Source organism: Cnephaeus nilssonii (genome assembly GCF_951640355.1).
Source record: "Cnephaeus nilssonii genome assembly, chromosome: 17".
Lineage (NCBI taxonomy): Eukaryota > Metazoa > Chordata > Mammalia > Chiroptera > Vespertilionidae > Cnephaeus > Cnephaeus nilssonii.
Window position 1 is genome coordinate 31,393,675 of NC_137088.1, and position 18,096 is coordinate 31,411,770.

The 18,096-nt window shown below is 47.4% G+C and overlaps 1 protein-coding gene across 1 annotated transcript in view; it reads right to left on the reverse strand.

The window, feature by feature from the left end:
• The window catches only part of NMNAT3 (nicotinamide nucleotide adenylyltransferase 3), an 81,192-nt gene extending 68,418 nt beyond the window's left edge, over nucleotides 1-12,774 (reverse strand). Inside the window, exon 1 of the mRNA XM_079795573.1 lies at nucleotides 12,641-12,774. The gene's annotated coding sequence lies outside the window, so the exon portion shown is untranslated. The remainder of the gene's footprint in view (nucleotides 1-12,640) is intronic.
• Nucleotides 12,775-18,096: the final 5,322 nt, after the last annotated feature.

Genomic DNA, 18,096 nt, shown 5'->3' on the forward strand with positions numbered 1-18,096 from the left:
AACACTCTGAGGGCTGCTCACCTTCATCAGCTGGCTATTTTGATAAGGAAAAAATGCAAAGAAAGAGGAGGCTAAAGGGAGATCAGGGAATCTGTTTATCTATCCCAATGCTAAGTCTGAAAAATAAACTTCCATGTGAAACCCAAAAGATTACAGGACTTGGCAAGAAAAATCTGCTAGAGAATCTGCAGTGACAAATGGAATTCCTATTGATTAATATGTACCATGAGAAGATGTGTGATAAAACACAACAGTCCTTTTCTCATATCATAACACAGCAAAAGAATAATGCCACCATGAAGGAGAAGTCAGCCCACCTGTGGACAGACAGTCACACACTGCAGGAAATCTCTCAGTGACCAGGCATCAAAAAAGACCCAGCTAGCTATCTCTTAGTTACTTGACTCAGGACTGACTATAAACAGCTAGACAAAAGCAAGAGTACACCTGGAGAATCAGAATTAGGTCCAAGGCATGACTTCCTGCCCCTCTGAGGACTGTCCCACTTGGCTCCATCATGCCCCTCCACCTCTGCCCCAAGGCTGGCCCCACCACTGTGGTCATTTATCTGTGGGTCCCAGAGTGTAGCGCTGTGTCTAATTCAGCCTAAGACTGAGCACCTCCTAAGGGCTCAGTGATGACTTTAAAATAAGACAACTTCTACATAGATAAAAGCCTAAGTGAGCAGAATGACCAGAACAACTGGGACGACCGGTTGCTATGACGCACACTGAACACCAGGGGGCAGACGCTCAATGCAGAAGCTGCCCCCTGGTGGTCAGTGCGCTCCCACAGCCAACCTTCCCCGGCCAGCCAACCTCCCACGGTCCCTCCCCCGTGCTGGCCAATCTCCCGCAGTTCCTCCCCTCTGCTGGCCAACCTCCAGTGGTTCCTCCCCCAGGCCGGCAGGCCCTCGATTGCCCCATCAGGGCCAGCCCCCAGGTTGGGATGGGGAACCGGGGGTGGATGGCAGTGGACACAGCCCCTTTCCCAGGGGGGCCGAGGGCTGGCTCCCTCCTCAGGGCCGGCAGCCAACCGCCCATGCCCTGTCCCTCCCCGCAGCTGGCAGGCCCCAACTGGTCTGCCGCCCGCCCACCATGGTGGCGGTGCGGTGGATAGGGAAGGAGGGGGAGAGGCAGGGAACTGCACAGTGGTGGAGTGCCGATGATGGCAGCATCAGCGTCTCAGATCCGTTCCTTCCACTCCCGGCATGGCAACTGTCGCCTCCTCTCCTGACCTTGCCTGGGGCCTTTGGGCCCTGGGCTGGGCTGGGGAACTGGGGGGTGGATGGCGGTGGACGCAGCCCCTTTCCCAGGGGGGCCAAGGGCCAGCTCCCTCCTCAGGGCTGGCACCAACTCCTCCCATCCCTCCCCCTGGCCAGCAGGCCCCAATTGGCCTGCCACCTGCCCGCCATGGTGGCAGCACAACGGTGAGAGAAGGAGGGGAGGGGAGAGGTGGGGAACCATGCAGTGGTGGGGCGCTGATGATGGCTGCATTGGCGTCTAGTGTCCATTCCTTCCACTCCCGGCCCAGCAACCGTCTCCTCCTCTCTGGCCCAGCCCTGATCAACCTGGCCCCGATCGGCCCTGATTGCTGGCCAGGCCTAGGGACCCTGCCCGTGCACAAATTTCATGCACCGGGCCTCTAGTTTTATTATAAAAAATTACAAAGCAGCCCTCCAAATTAGAGAAAATAATATAGTGAACTGCTATAGAGAAATCTCTAAGCAATCATTAACAACTTTCCATGTTATTTCACTTCCCCCCACCCCCTGAAATAAAAGCAGATGTGGATGCCCCTACAAGGACCCCAGAAGCAAATGTGCCCCAACCCCATCTCACCAGGGGGCTCCATCATTCCCAGAAGTGCAGGAGGGCGGGGCATTTCCTCTGGAGACTTGGGGAACCCTGCTCCTACAGGCCCACGGAATGCAAACACAGCCCCAGCCCCTTCCAGTCAGCCTGTGGATGGGCCATGTCTCCCACTCGGTGACCAGTTTGGTGCAGGAGGCTGGATCTGGAGTCAGACAAACCTAGCTTGTAGTCCCACTTCTGTCACTTGAGCAAGTAGCCTAACCTCCTGGAGTCTCTGTTTGCTCCTCTGTAATATGGGAAATAAGGCCTGCCTCAGAGGGCTGTGGTGAATACTGGCTCTGTCATAGGGCACCAAGCATAATGTCTGGGCCATAACAAGCTTAGTGAAGTTTACTGCTGACACTAGAGGTTGGAGTAATGATTTGTAAGACCATAAGGGCAGCCAAAGACATTGGGGTGAATGAGGGCCAGGCAGAGAGAGGCCCGCCTTCTACTAGATCTCTGGCAGCCCTTCCCCAACCCCCGCTTCCTCCAGGTAGGATGGCCTTGATAGGTAAGTGCTGAAAAACAGGAAGAGGATAGTCCATTCTGTGGACTAACAGATAGAATGGTTCCCTTTGGCCACCAGGTGTCGCCTGCTGGCCTCCTCCTAGCCCTGAATCTCACCTCAGAGTCCCTGACCTTGATTCTTCAGGCACCTGCCATCAGCTACTTTCCCTTTACTCTGGTGTTAATGATCACCACTCCTCCAACATTGTCGACCATCAACATTATTGTTTACTAAGCATCTATTATGTTTCAGCTTTATTGGGTAATTTTCAGACATTATTTCCTGACTCCACACTCCAATATTTTGAGAAAGGGATGATTATCCTCCTTTAGTTTCCTGTTGCTGCTGTAACAAGTGCTTCCACTTAGTAGCTTAAAAACACACACATATTTTATTATCTTACTAGAGGCCCGGTGCAGGACATTCATGCACTGGGAGGCAAGGGGGTCCTTCAGCCTGGCCTGTGCCCTCTCGCTGTCCAGGACCCCTTGGGGAACATCTGACTGCCGGCTTAGGCCCCCTCCCTGGAGCGGGCCTAAGCTGGCAGTCAGACATCCCCCAAGGGGGTCCTGAGTGCTACCGCCCAGGTGTGAGCCTGGCTTCTGGCTGAGCTGTGCTCTCCCTAGGGGAATGCACTGACCACCAAGAGGGCAGCTCCTGCATTGAGCGTCTGCCCCTGGTGGTCAGTGCGCATCATAGCGACCTGTCATTCTGCTGCTCGGATGATTTGCATATTAGCCTTTTAGTATATAGGATAGTTCTGGTGGTCAGAAGTCCAAAAAGAGTTTCACCAGGCTAAAATAGAGGTGTTGGCAAGGCTATATTCCTTTCTGAGGCTCTAGGGGAGAATCCATTTCCTGCCTTTCCAGATTTCAGAGGCTGCCACATTCCTTGGCTCATGCCCCCTTCCACCTTCCAAGGTGGTACTTGTTCTGGCTCTGACACCAGCCACAGCTCGTCCAGTCTCAATCACACTGCGTCACTCTGCATCTCCTGCCTTCTTCTTTCACTTATAAGGACCCTTGTGATTACATTGATCCTATCTGTATGATTCAAGATATTTTAAGGTCAGCTGATTAACAACCTTAATTCCATCTGCAACCTAACAAAGCCACAAGAGGCACCATTCAGCGGGCTGCTGGATATTCCAGAGAGAGTGGGTGATGGAGATGAGGATGTAGGAGGTGTTTATGCAAAGGTGAGAGTTAAAAACCAGGGGCGGGGATGAAATGATCCAGGTGGAATGTACAAGAGGAGAAGTGAAGAATTCTGGGGGTTCACCACTCAAAATGTTAGCAGAGGGAAGGCAGCAGATGGGGAAATCAAAGAAGAAACTATTAGGCTGGAAGGAGGAAAATCTAAGAAAGAAGGGTCAAGAGGTGGGCATGATCAGAGGTATCACATGCTGCACATGTGGCACAGAAGATATGGGAGATTTGGCAATGTGGAGGTCACAAGTGACCTACAACAGAGCAGTCTTCCTGAAGAGGTAGGAAAAAGCCCTCAATGTAGTCCCATTAATACAAAGTACTTCAACCAAACTTTATGAGACCAAATAGCAAATAATTTTGGACTCCTTGCTTGATCTTCTGAGCAACATTTGAGGAAGAAAGGAAAAAACAAAATGCACATGATAGAAGGAGAAAAGGGAGACAAATGTTGACAAACTGAAAAACTACCATCTGCACAACAGAGAGGTGACAAAAGGCACAAGGTGGTCATACCCACTGCTTCTTGAATTCATCTTTTTTTTTTTTTTTGTAGAGAGACTGGGAAGGGCTCTTTTGTTGACCCTTCACGGCAATGACAAGAACAGGTAAGAAGGTGTGCATGAGCACAGAGTACCTATTGGCTTCATCTGGTGAGCCAATGATGATGGATTGTAGTGGCTGAACACTGCAATGGAAGATGCAGACTCAGGATGAGTGAGTGATGTCTGCCGTGTGCATAGGACATGGGAACAGGGCCTGAACACCAGGAATTCACTCTCTTATTCTTTATGGAATGCATGTTGAACCAAAGGGAAATGGCTTCATTGCTTTAAAACATCCGGATCATGAATTCTTTTTATACAAATTCTAAAATGCCCATACCTCAAAGCATATAAACTTTAGCCACTAAACCCTATTGAACTTGCTACATGAACAATTTTAAATCATTCTCAGAGTAAGTCCTTCATTTGTAGTGACAAATATTCTAATAGACCTAGTAATAATAAATACATGGAGAATGTTTCTAGACTCTGCATTATGCCCCTAAACTCTTGTCATTATTCCTCCTCTGAGTAGAAAAAAAACAAGCATCTAAAATGGATTGGGACCCACAAAATTATAGAGTGAATTAAGTTGAAATGTCAGCACAACCATCTTGTACGCCTCAATTGTGAATAGATATTTTGATGAAGAGCTTACTAAATCTTTAATTGAAGATGGAGTGTTACTATATAAAGGCAATGACTACAAAGCATTTATCACATTGCCTAAAGCCATCACTACAGAAATTCTCTCCCATCCTCTGATATTAGTGTCAGTACGGTGAATCCAGTATTAATATTAAAACGTGGCACTGGATACAAATGAAGTTAAATGTTTTCTCCCAATGAATTTTTCTTTTAAGACCATCTTTAATGTGCTTGAGAAATTAACAGAAAAAAGAAAAACCAAGCTACAACAACGGGAGAAACATTGCCACAATACAGATAAATCTTATTATACACTCAGGCCCTCTTTTTAAAATGCTGGGTCTGAAACTGCACAGCTGCAGAACACTAACATTCTGCCACTTCAAATATTGGTAGTCCATCCCAATTCATAGGAAAAAGATGTACTATTTTTCTAATTTAAAGGTTTCTTACCATAATTTTTCATAAGTTTTTGGGGTTGGTTAGTTCTTTTTTTTAATGTATATTTTTATTGATTTCAGAGAGAAAGGGAGAAGGAGAGATAGATAGAAACATCAACGATGAGAGAGAATCATTGATCGGCTGCCTCCTGCACGTCCCCCACTGGGAACCGAGCCCGCAACCCAGGCATGTGCCCTTGACCGGAATCGAACCTGGAACCCTTCAATCTGCAGGCCGACGCTCTATCCACAGAGCCAAACCGGATAGGGCTGGTTAGTTCTTAATACAGTCTTCGATTTGGTATAAATGGACCTCTGATTCAGCATTTGGTTATTTTCAGTTTATAATGTTCACGGTGTTTAGAGAAGAATTGTAGGGAGTGGTTATAGGGTTAAGCCTGGGACTGCTGGCAAAGTCGCAAACAAGTCCCAGCTTGGAAGGCACAGCCCTCTAAGCATAATTAAGCTTGATCTTGTGACTGCTCCCTAGATCGTTCCTGGGTAGCTAATGGGCTGTGGGAAGTGCTGCCAAAACAAGTGAAACTTACAAGAACATTGTAAATTACGTTGTTTGCCCCTGACTATAAATAAAGCATCAGCTTTGCAGTCTGGATCTGTTCTGTGGCCTCAGCCAGGCACAGAAGATCCACCTAGACCCAGCTTATTCTCTTTGTCTGTCTTTTCTTCATCCTTCACCGGCCCTCCCTCAGGCTCGCAGAACCCTTGGCTGTGCTGGTGCGGCACAAAGAATGTCACAGCAGACATTGTCAGTGCTATGCCCTGATACTCGGGCCTCACCACTTGAGAGAAACCAGCTTGACTTCCACGTGCCAGCGTCTGCATCCCTTTGCCCTGGTGCTTCACTGGAAGCTGCCACAGTCCTGGAGAATTCATTCCCCCCAGGACCAGTGCTCAGCCAATGAGGGACATCAATGATGTGTACATAACCAGCCCCAAAAAAGGCTAACTCTGAAAGGGTGTTCTACACTGGCTGCTGGGGACTCCAAGCAGGTGTAAATTCCACTAGTCCCCACTGGTGACCTGCTTGGTGGTGAACTCCTCTGGCTTATTTCCCTGCTTCCTGCTAGCACTTCCTGGGACCTCCTCCCAAATAAACCATGCAGACTTAAAGCCTTGTCTCTAATAAAGACACATGCCATGATTTCTCAATGTTTGGTCAAATGAATGAGTTTGAGAACTGCTGTTTTAGGACATGCCCTTGGTGACACTCTAGGCAGCAGAGGATGACGGGTACAAGGGCTGACACAGAGAGAGTTGGCATTAAGAATATACAAAGCAGGCCCGGCTGGTGTAGCTCATTGGTTGAGCGTCAACCTATGAACCAGGAGATCACCGTTCGATTCCTAGGCAGGGCACACACCTGGGTTGTGGGCTCGATCCCCAGTAGGGTGCGTGCAGGATCAATGATTCTCTCTCATCATTGATGATTGATGTGTCTATCTCTCTCTCCCCTTTCCCATCCTCTCTGAAATCAATAATAATTATATATATGTGTGTATATATATATATATATATATATATATATATATATATGAATATACAAAGTAGACCCTGAGGTACGGAGTACCAAGGCCTGAGCAGGACAAGAAGCTGAGTGATGTGGGGCTGCCCCAGGCAATTTCTGGCAGTGTCTGTGTGTGTGTGTGTGTGTGTGTGTGTGTGTGTATGTATTGGGGGGCAGAGGTTGCTAAAACTTCACCAATGAGGCCCCAAAGGGAGCAAGGAGGAGAGAGGCTGGCAGAGGGATATGAGTTTGTAGGGCAGGAAAAGGGCAGTTGCCTTCTTCATCTTAAAAACCCTAAAAATATGAGTCTACAGGGCCAGAGTGAGCATATTTGCAGGCAATTCAGCCAGTGGACCCGGAGTACAGGCCTCTACCAGAGACATGGAGGCAGGCAGACAAGCCCAGCTTTAGAAACTGTTGATTAAAAGACTTACTCAGATTAAGGTCACAAATGCCATGCCCTTGAAACTGCAAATAGAAGAAATATCATTAACTTGGCTCATTTGAGGGTCTTTTTAAAAAAAGTTTTGGGAGTAATAAAACAAAATAGCAAGTTTGAAATATGTAAAAAAGTTAAGCATAGTTCTACTGTTCAAATGCAATTATTGTCCCCTTTGAGGCTTCCCTCACAGACTGTCTTCCTGAATGCATCTTAATGTCACGGCATTCTGTTTACTGAGCATGTAACAACTTCCCACATTACTAATCTTCATATTTTAAAATACTGCACAATATTCCATCAACCTGGTGTTCTGTACTTGGACTATCTTCCTATACTGTACATTCAGGTCACTTCTAAGTTTTCACCATTATAAAAAACAATGCAGTAGCTCTATTCACTTCTCAAATTATTTTCTTAAGACAGAATTCCTTAAGAAGCCAAAGGAAGCGCATTTCCCTGAAACAGGCAGCCCTCCTCCTTTTATCATCTGCGGTCCTTTGATTATTCATAAAATATAAAGTGGGTAACCGACACTGGCATCATTTTTTCACAAAAACATTAAGGCAATAATGACCAAAAAAGCATTATAAAAGTTATATAAAGGAAGGCCTGATGGGAGAATTAAGCAAAGCAGTCTTTGATACTAAATCTCTGATAGGATTCATGCCATAAACACCTATTTCTGATCTTTAAAGTGAACATTTGAAAGTCAATAATTTAAAGTCAGACTCCTATACTAATTCATGTAACAGGCATTCTGTCCTAATGATCACCTGCTCTTAGAGAAACATCTAGCCTTTTCAAGTTTGCTCTTTACCTGGCCTGGTGTAATTACTTTACTGACACTGACCTTCAGTCTCTCCAAATATGTAACTTATTGGGCCCGAATGGGGTTTGTTTACATCACTTGTTTTCATCATTTTCCCCCCACCAAGTGCAAACCCATTTCAGCGAGCAGACTGGCTGCCAACAGAGCTCTGATGGCTGTGGTTAGTATGCAATTAGGCTGACAGGGTTGGTCAGTTTTGCTCCATACTCCCCTCTTCTGAACACTGTGACTAGGTGGGAAGGACCGGAATCAAGGTATTAAACCCCCACACATCTGCCTTTAATATGTTCCAACACTCCCACCTGGCTGTGTCCTGCCTTGACAGTTCCTTTTATAAGAGGAAGCAAGGGAGGCAGTGCTGATGGGAGGGGGAAGGCAGGAAGAAAGACGGGCTCTCATTTAAAACCATCTTCGGAGCGCTGAATAGTTCCAGGTTGACGAAGGACACATTTACTCCTCAGAACCCACAGGCCTTGTGGGTTTCTGCACAGTGATGCCAGTTCCCTTCCTTTGCTTCAGGGAAGACGGCAGCTCATCTCTGGTAATGAGGCCTACATCTGAGACTGGTGGGGATCAAAGATGCCTTTTGTCAACAGCTCTGGCCAAACAAATAAAATAACTCTCTAATAATATCCGGTCACGGAAAGAGAGTGTTTCTTGGAGCTGTTGGGGTCACATCTTATTTAAAACCAGCCTTTTAGTGTTATTTTCTCCTTGTTCTCAGTGGAACTGAATGGGCTTGAAGGCAGGTGTGCTACCCACCCCTCTGGAGGCTGCAGGCTGCTCACGAGGGATGGCGCTGGAATGGCACAGCTCTGCATGCAGACAGGTGTTCCCGCCCTCTGTCAGCTTTGCCCTTCTCTCCTCTCAAATGGCAGGTCACTAGCTACAACAGAATAAAACCTATGCTGACCCCGTGTGCCCAGAGGTACCAAAGAAGGAGAAAATAAACAGGTTCTCAGGTGGACCCTTGTCACCCAGGAGAGGGCTCCAGCACCCACGGCACCAGAGCCACCCCCAGAGAAGGTCATTCCAGGGCAACTGGAGACAGGCATGCCTGGCAAGATGCCCACTGGGACTATAGGAAGGCAGCAGCTCCAGGGATTCCAGCTCTTTAGGGGCAACTCTGGCTGGAGGCAGGGATAGCAGGGAGGCAGACATGCAAATCAGATCTTTACTGGGCAGGTGGCCAGCTGCAAAAAGCACACTCCTGGGTAATAAGAGCAGACAGCTCTCACTTCCAGAAGACACTGCCAACCTCACTGAAGGCACTTTCACCCAAAAACCCATCACTGAGAACCTTAGATTTCCCTGGAGCTGATTTCTCCAGGTCCGTACTAGCAGCCGAATGCCTTTCCATTCCCAGTTCCTAGATTGGCACTGTGGGTCTATGTGCACGTGAGAGACAATGATGGGAGAACCACGAGTCCACCGCGGTTTGTTAAACACCACCACGCAGTACTGCGCGGCTAAAACACTGGGGCTGGAGCTGTCATCCCGAGGCCTGCCCTGCAAAATGGGATCTGTCTGTCTTCACCAGGGAACGGTGATAAACGAGCCAAGACAGACACTGGTCAGGACAAGCCACTTTATTTAAGAGCTTCGACAGCCTAAAGTGGTTTAACATAGATGCATGAAAGATTTATCTGGATGATAAAATATCTAAACGTGAAAGGCACATACGTTATAATTTTGCAGGCTTTTTTTTCCCCTTTTAAGATTTCACAGAGTCAAGCGCTTTGGGTAATGAATGGAATGCACATAAAGTTGACTTCATTTCACACAACCTTGTCTGGTTAGTGTCTGCCGAGAGCCTTTCCTTCCCGATGGGATGGAGTTCAGAATCAAGACCCACCCATCGGTTTCTGTGGCCTTCCACCCCCATGGAGAGCACTGGGAGGATTAATAAATAGAAGAGCAGCTATTACTGACGGAGCGCCTACTATACCGTGTGCTGTGCATTAAGACTAGCACTTCATATCCTTACACATGAGCATTACTCAATACTCATAAAAGCCCTCTGAGATAGGTACAGCGATTCCCATTTTACAGATGTCCAAAGTGAGCTTTCGAGAGCTTCTGTGATACACATGAGGTCACACAGGTAATTTTATCTGACTCCAGAGCTGGGTGTTCACCACTAAGCTGCCACATAAATGAAAATGCTTGGCCCTTAGCAAGCGCTCAAAAACACTGGTTATCTTTCCCTATCTTCATACTCCTTTCTTTTAATAGCACACTTAGATGGTTGCCTTGCAGGTTTTTGTCCATTCATTCATTCATTCATTCATTATGGGCTCAGTACCCTGCTGGATTTAGTACTGACTCTAAGCTCCTGGACCAGTTTCAGGCAATTAACACATGAAGGTGAGGGTCAGCCTGGGGGTGGGTGTCAGGGGCAGCCCCTCACAGGAGACCCACACCCAGCTGTGGATTAGCGACACAACCAGAATAAGACTATTTTGGATCTTTTTCAACCCCAGTTTTCTCCCATGACTTGGCTGTTTTCTTTGGCCTGAGCTTTTAGGCCTTCTGACAGTGTGACTGCCGAGGAGGCCCTTTATCATGCGGAACACCCCTTTTCTCCACACAGGGCTGATGCTTTCTGGTAAAACCACTGCAACAGATAACCCGACTCCCCTGCTAATCACCATGCACAGTCCCTCAGAGCTAACCCCTCACCCCCACATCTTGCCCTCTGCCTGCCTCATCTCACCAGTTTTTGCCCAGAATAAAGAGTGATGATAATAGCCGTACTAGTAACTACCTACATATTGGGCACTGCTGTATGTATTTTAGATACATTAACTCATTAGATCCCATAATAACCCTCTGAAGTAGGTACTATTATTATTCCTATCTTAGTACATTTAGGGGAGGAGGGTAGAAGTTAATATTTCTTTAGGGCAAACTATATGCCAAGCGCTGTGTTCAGCTTGCACAATTACACCATAAGTGACCCGTGCAGGGTCACTCACAGAGCTGAGAAGTAACGAACATGAATTTGGACCCACATCTGTGACTGCCAAGCCTAGAGCTCCCTTTCCTCTCTCCCAGTCTGGCTCTGACATGGTCTGCGAGGGAAAACAAAGTTTACCCTCTCTCCCTCCCTCCAGCACCCTTCTGCTAATATCTGTTGTTTTGTTGTTGTTTTTTTACCCCCACCTACAAACGGCACCCCCACCTACAAACAGCACCAGACTCCTCTAAACTGTGCTCCCCCACTCTCTGAGCCTCCCAGCCACTTTTCATGGAGCAAATCCAGAGTCTACACCAGGCGTCCTCAAACTTTTTAAACAGGGGGCCAGTTTGAGGATGCCTGGTCTACACCAACAGTGTAACAGAGTCAAAGAAGGAATTGGGATCATTTAAGCCAATAAAACACACCAAACAGTTAGCAGGTGTTTCCTGAAGCCCAAATCTCTCTCCTAAATCCCTGGAGTTTTAAAATCTCAGGGGTCCTCAGCGAGGAGATTTTTGGACAGTTTTAGAGGGTGACACTACCAATAAAAGGAAGTAACTGATGCTCAGTGGAGGAGTGTGAGCCTTATGTCGGGGGAGGGGGGCGCTCATGCAGCTGGCAGTAACAGGTGAGTCTTTCTGGGAACTGGGTACCTGGCTGGAAGCCGAGGGGCTTTCCTGGGCAAGGCCAGAGGGTCAGACCCCCTCCTCTGGGCTCCTAGAGACCCAGCCCTGCGGGCTGCAGCTGTTTGCCTCCCCGGGCCCACCCCAGCTGAGCTCCAGGAGGGCAGGGCCCTGTCTGATGACTCTTTCAGTCCTGAGAGCCAGTGTACCGTGGGCACCAGCTGCACGTTTCCAGAACGAATGACCAAAGCAGTCATCGTTTTAGAGAACAGGCTGTTTGAGAGCCTCAGACAAGGAAACAGGACTCAAGGAAAGGGGGTGGGGGGTGGGCGGGGGGCGTGAGGCACACACTATTTATGAGGATCACCATCCTGCTCCATCCAGAAGGGTCCTCCCGTGCCTTCACTGCCTGTGCACCTGGAACACTGCCAAGTCACCTACAGCCGCCCTCCACCTTCAGGGAGTGGGAAGACTCCCATTTTACAGAGGAACCTCCTTTCCCCCCAGTTCTGTGCACACCAGCCCCACCGACCTTCCTGTTTCCTCAAGTGAGTCCCATTCTCTCCCGACAAAATGTGTTTGCTCTGCTGTCCTCCACCCTGGAACCCTTTGCTTCTTATGGAAGTTGGAAGCCCAGCGTCCCCTGCAGATGGGGACCACCTGTTGAATGCTCTCGCAGCACCACCCCGCGGAGCGCTTTCTATCTTCCCACCAGACGGTGAGCTCCGCGCGGCGCGCACCACGGTCCTTGGCCCACAGCTGTGTCCCCGGCACGCGGGCCAGCGGCGGGCCCTCGGGGCACACGGTAAGCCTCAGTGGGGCCCTTCTGTGTATCGGCCAAATGCACGAGCGCGGACGGCGGGATGGATTCGAACTCACGTCTGCCGACCTCGGGTCAAAACCACGGGAGTAACGGGGGTCGGCTGACCAGGCCGAGGCGGGAACGCGCGGCGAGGCTCTGCACCCCGCCGCCACCTGTCGCCCTGGCGTCCGAGTCCGGGCGGGCGCCCGCGAGGGCACCGGCGGGCTGACGGGGCGGCCGGGGTGCGCTTACCTGCGTCCCGCAGCTCCTCAGGGGAACTTCCGGGACGGGGACTTCGGAGGCAGAACCGGGGCAGTGCCCGCGGGGCCCGCACCCACGCCCCCGGGAGGGGACAGCCTCGGGCGCGGAGTGCAAAGCCCCCTTCAGTGGGGCAACCCCCGGACGCGCCCGCTACGACCCCGCGCTGGGGGCGGGTCTCAAGCGGCCTTGACCCCCGCGCTCCGCGGGCTCCCCCCTGTGGGCGGAGTCACAGGAAACTTAGCTCTTCGCCCCGCCCCCTCCCTGGAATGGGAACCAGGAGACCGGGTTCTCTGCCCCGCCCCAAGCCCCGCCCCAAGCCCCGCCCCCTCCCTGGAATGGGAACCAGGAGACCGGGTTCTGTGCCCCGCCCCAAGCCCCGCCCACTCGCCCCGCCCCCTTCCCTGCCCCCATCCCCTGACAGTTGTGTAGCGTGCGTGTTTATTTGCTTTTTATTTTCCTGTTTTGTATTGCGTTTTATTTCTTAAGTCATTTAATTTCACTTTAATTTTTAAAGATCAAATTAAAAATATATATCAAAGTAATGCAAGAGCAGCACTTTTTACAAAATAAAATGGTCTCAATGTTCCTAAAATGAAAGCAACAGGCCCCGTTCTCTCTTGCTCCCCACACACAGCCCTTTATATCAGTTCCTCCATTTAGTTCTTCTGGTGGTCACCCCTTGTCGCTACAAAAATAAGCTTACATAGCGATATTTTGATTTATCTATTGACTTCCTGCCATGTTAGATGAGGATTTACTCTCTTACTGCGCCCTTGCCTCCCTTCTCCTGACAAATTTACACCTTCATTCCCAAGTTCTGCCCGGGTGAGCTCTGAGACCTCAAACCAGGAGTGGATGAAGGTTTTTGGGACATGAAGCTTATAGAATTGCAGGGGAAGGTAGAAAGAAAGGCTGTTTTAGAAAGCCCTACAGAATTGAGGCTAAGAAAAGCAATCACAACAAAATCCTGGGGTCTTGGAGATTTGAGTCCCTATCCTCTGAGATCTTCTTAGGTAATTTATTTCCTGAATTTGCCTCTCCAATGTGGCCTGGCTTCCTCTGCCCACCCAGGACCCTCCATAAATCCAAATCCTCTCAGGGGTGGTAGGATAAAGGTCCAGATTCATCATTTTCTGCCAAAAGAATTTCCTAAAGGAGTGACTTGGAGTGTGCAAAAAAGAGACATCAAGGGTGATGTCAAGGTTTTGTGATCGCTGCACACATAATACCCAGCTTTTCCTAGTATTGATGACAAATTGTTAGTGTAGAGAGTGTTTTTATAAACCTGGCTCTGGGCCCCTGCCTGGTGGGCGGGTCCTCACAGTGCTTCCATGCGGTTGGCTGGACAGGCAGTAGACTGTCCGTGTGCCTTGACAAGGTAACCTTAGGCAATGTCACTTTACCTCTCTAAGCCTCATTGTCCTTCTCTGAAATTGGAGGTAACAGCCTCTATCTCTTGGGGAAGATTAAGTGGCTTAGTATCTATATGTACAAGGATAGTTATTGGTTGTTGGTGTTGGTTTTTTTTTTTCATTTTAAAAACTATTTTAACATCTCAAAAATTTTAAATATTGGTCAAATTTATTGTTCTTTTCATTGCCTCTGGATTATGTACCATACTTAGGCCATCCCCACTCTGAGACTTAACAAAATTCAAGGATAATTATCTTTGCATGTTCTCTTATTAATATCTCAGTTTGTCCCCCAGCAGAGTTGAGGCTCATGATAAAGGTTAGGGACTTCTAAGAGTCGCTGTGTAGCACGTTGGTTTCACAGGTTGAATTAAAGTCAAGGGCTAATTCATTCTGAGTCTGGGCCCGGACCTAGGGAAGGAGAGGCTGGACACAGAGAGCGAGACAGACTGGGCAACGATTTCCTCCTGCAAGGGATGCTTCTTTGCCTGGAGAGTGAAGACTAACTAAAGCTTGGTCAAGGAGGGAAGCTGGCTTCCTTGGCACAAAATATCTCTCTTAATGGTGGGAGGTCAGAAAAATGGCCACAATGTACCTAGTCTAAGTGGGGAGGGACAAGAAGCAGTAATTGAGAAATCCATTCGGGAGAGGCAACTAGCTCCTAATATTTTTAGAAGAGAAAATGTCTACGTAAGAATTATGCCCTGCCCTAGCCAGTTTGGCTCAGTGGATAGAGCGTCAGCCTGCGGACTGAAGGGTCCTGGGTTTGATTCTGATCAAGGGCACATGCCCGGGTTGCAGGCTCGATCCCCAGTTGGGGATATGCAGGAATCAGCCAATCACTGATTCTCATCATTGATGTTTCTATCTCTCTCTCCCCCTCTCCCTGCCTCTCTGAAATCAATAAAAATATATTTTTAAAAATAATTATGCCCTTTTCTTGAGGACACAAGGGGCTACTGGATCATGGGTATAATTGGAATAATGTATTTGTATCTCTCCTTTATTTTTTAAAGAGAATACTTTTTTATTTCTTTTTTATTGATTTCAGAGAGGAAGGGAGAGAGAGAGAGAGAAACATCAATGATGAGAATCATTGATTGGCTGCCTCCTACATGCTCCCCACTGGGGATCGAGTCTGCAACCCGGGCATGAGCCCTTGGCTGGAATCCAACCCAGGACCCTTCAGTCCGCAGGCTGACAGTCTATCCACTGAGCCAAACCATCTAGGGCTGTATCTCTCCTTTATTGGAAAGTTTTATTTCTCCTGAATCCTATCTGCCCTTATGGCTCAAGGAAATGGTCAGGTAATGCTCCCTAAGTAAGAGGAGGATTTTACATAGAATTTGGCTCCCTCAGAAGCAGATCTCGAGACAAGGGTTCAGTTTATTTGGGAGTCCAATAAAGGATGCATTGTTCAGCCAGCTATAACAGGTGACTAATCTGTGGGAAAACTAGAAAGCAGTGTAAAGAACATGCCTCAGAATTGTCCACTAAAGAAACAGGCTGTAGGGGGGAGATCTCTAAGGGAAAAAAACTTGAACTGATATGTTAGCTCATTTTTTAACATTTGACAAATTATTTCTAGGCATAACAGTGTGTTACCAAATGAGATCAAGCTATAACATTATTGTGCCGTTTTCTTCTATGACTTAATGGTGTGCCAATGAAGTTTTAATAGGAGGACTTTAAGCACACTGTCTCTGGCCTGGAGGTGTATCCCAAACACATTCTGGAAAACTTGCTCTTGGACAGATGGGACTGAGAACTGGGTCAGCTCTGTGTTGGGATGGGCCCTTGGCTTTTGAGTGCTCAGAAAGGAGACTGGTAGACTTTTTAAATGATCAAAGGGGGAAAACTTGTCAGTCACTCCAGGTACTGCACAGGTGGGTGTTTCCTTACCACCAATAAACAGAGAGTGCCAATGCCAACTCTTTCTTTCTTTTTTTTAAAATATATTTTATTGATTTTTTTACAGAGAGGAAGGGAGAGGGATAGCAAGTTAGAAACATCGATGAGAGAGAAACACCGACCAGCTGCCTCCTGCACACCCGCTACTGGGGATGTGCCCGCAACCAAGGTACATGCCCTTAACCGGAATCGAACCTGGGAACCTTCAGTCCACAGGCCAACGCTCTATCCACTGAGCCAAACCGGTTAGGGCACCAACTCTTTCTTATATGGCCATTGAATCAAGCCTCCACTCGAAAGCTACCATTGGCCATACTTACTATTAAGTGAAAGTGATCCCTTTAAAATATGAATCAGTTCACAATACTTCCCCTCTCATAAGCCCTCAGTGGCTTCTACTACAAATAAGATAAAATACCCAGTCCTCCCTAATGCCCTCCAGTGCCCTGACAAGCTCTCCCTGACATGGTCTCCTGACAGTGATCATCCCTCGCCTCCAGTCTCCCTGGCTTTGTTGCTGTCCCTTGAACAGCCTGCTCGTACCCCAGAGCCACTGAAATGGTACACTTCCTCACTCCCAAGGTAACTTGCCCAACTCATTAGCTTTCTAATAGACCACCCTACCTACAAAACCAACAACAGATGCTCCCATATCACTCCATCCATAGCACTCATTATTTGTCATTGACATATATCTTTATTCATTATTTGTCTCCCTCAATTAAGTATAAGGTCCAAAAAGGGCTGAATTTTAAAATATTTTGTTCTGTTTTGTTTCTTGATATATCCCCACACTTAGAACAGTGCCTGGCCCCTACTAAGTATTCAATAAATATTTGTTGAATGAATGAATAAATTGAGCCAATGAAAACTAAACAAAATCAGTAAATATATAGTTCAAAAATGTTCTAGAATGCAGACTTTAATTCAGATTGGATTCCTCTTAAATTGGGAAGAATTGTCATAGTAGAGAGAGAAAACAATAAAATAAAATGAAGTGGCTGGGATGCATTATATAATCTGATTCATAATTACAGGTGAGTATTAGATTGAGAACTTTTACTACTTTATATTTGACCCAATGTCTGTGTTAAATATTTAAGCAAAGGTTAGCTCAGAAGGCTACATACTCATTTAAAAGTAGTAAGAAGAAAAAAGTTTCCCCTAGTCATTTTAATAATTCAGAATGGTGTTCTGTAGTGTCTGTTGGCATTTGGGGGCCCAAGATGGTAACTGCTTACCTGAAAACAGAGGCCTTGATGAAATATTTATGATCTCACTCATTTTCATTTTCTGCATATTTTTTATTCCTGCTTCACACACATTTTTTTTTTTTTACCCATTCTTCAGCTGCACAATTCACACACTAAAGTTAATAGAAATTGTTTCATGGATTATTAAATGCAGCTAAGCAATGAGCTTTTGGTAGAACATAAGGCCAAACTGGGGCCATTTTGCTGTTCTAACAAAGTCATGTTTCCTTAAAGGTGCAGACTCCGAATTGACAGAGGCCTCTGCTCTGAATTGTGACGTTTCCTTAGGCAGATGCATGTCTGCTGCAGAAGAGGCTTTTAACGTGGGAAACAAAGCCTCCCTGAAAACAGGGTTTACCCTGGTTCAGGTAAGCAGTCTTATAATCAAGAACAGTTGGAATCATGGGATTGATAAGTGGGCCTTGGAAATTATGGCAAGAAGACACCAAGTCGTGCCAATATGCTAATAAAAACATTGCCCTCTGGTGCCAGCAGCAGTAGAGTGCATTTTGGTTAGCGTCTACCTGGGCTTAATTGTCTAAGGAATGTTCCAGTGGCAGCACTCCAATGCTGTAAATTATCTTCCTTAATGGAGCTTTTATATTGTACTCCCGTTGCTAAAACTGTAATCCGGGCTTTGATGTCCATCTGGGTCCACTTGGTACAAAGAGGCCTTCTAAGGAGGTCAGAGCCATGATACATTGTTCACAGTGGGAAGCACTCTAGGAGTAACCCATCCTTGTTCCATGAGAAGAGAGGACCCAAAGAGGTTAGATGATCTTCTCAAGACCACACACAGCTCGTCAGAGTTGGGGTTGGAGGATCAGTCAGGATCTTTGTTGTTGTTGTTTTGTTGCTGCTGTTACAAAAC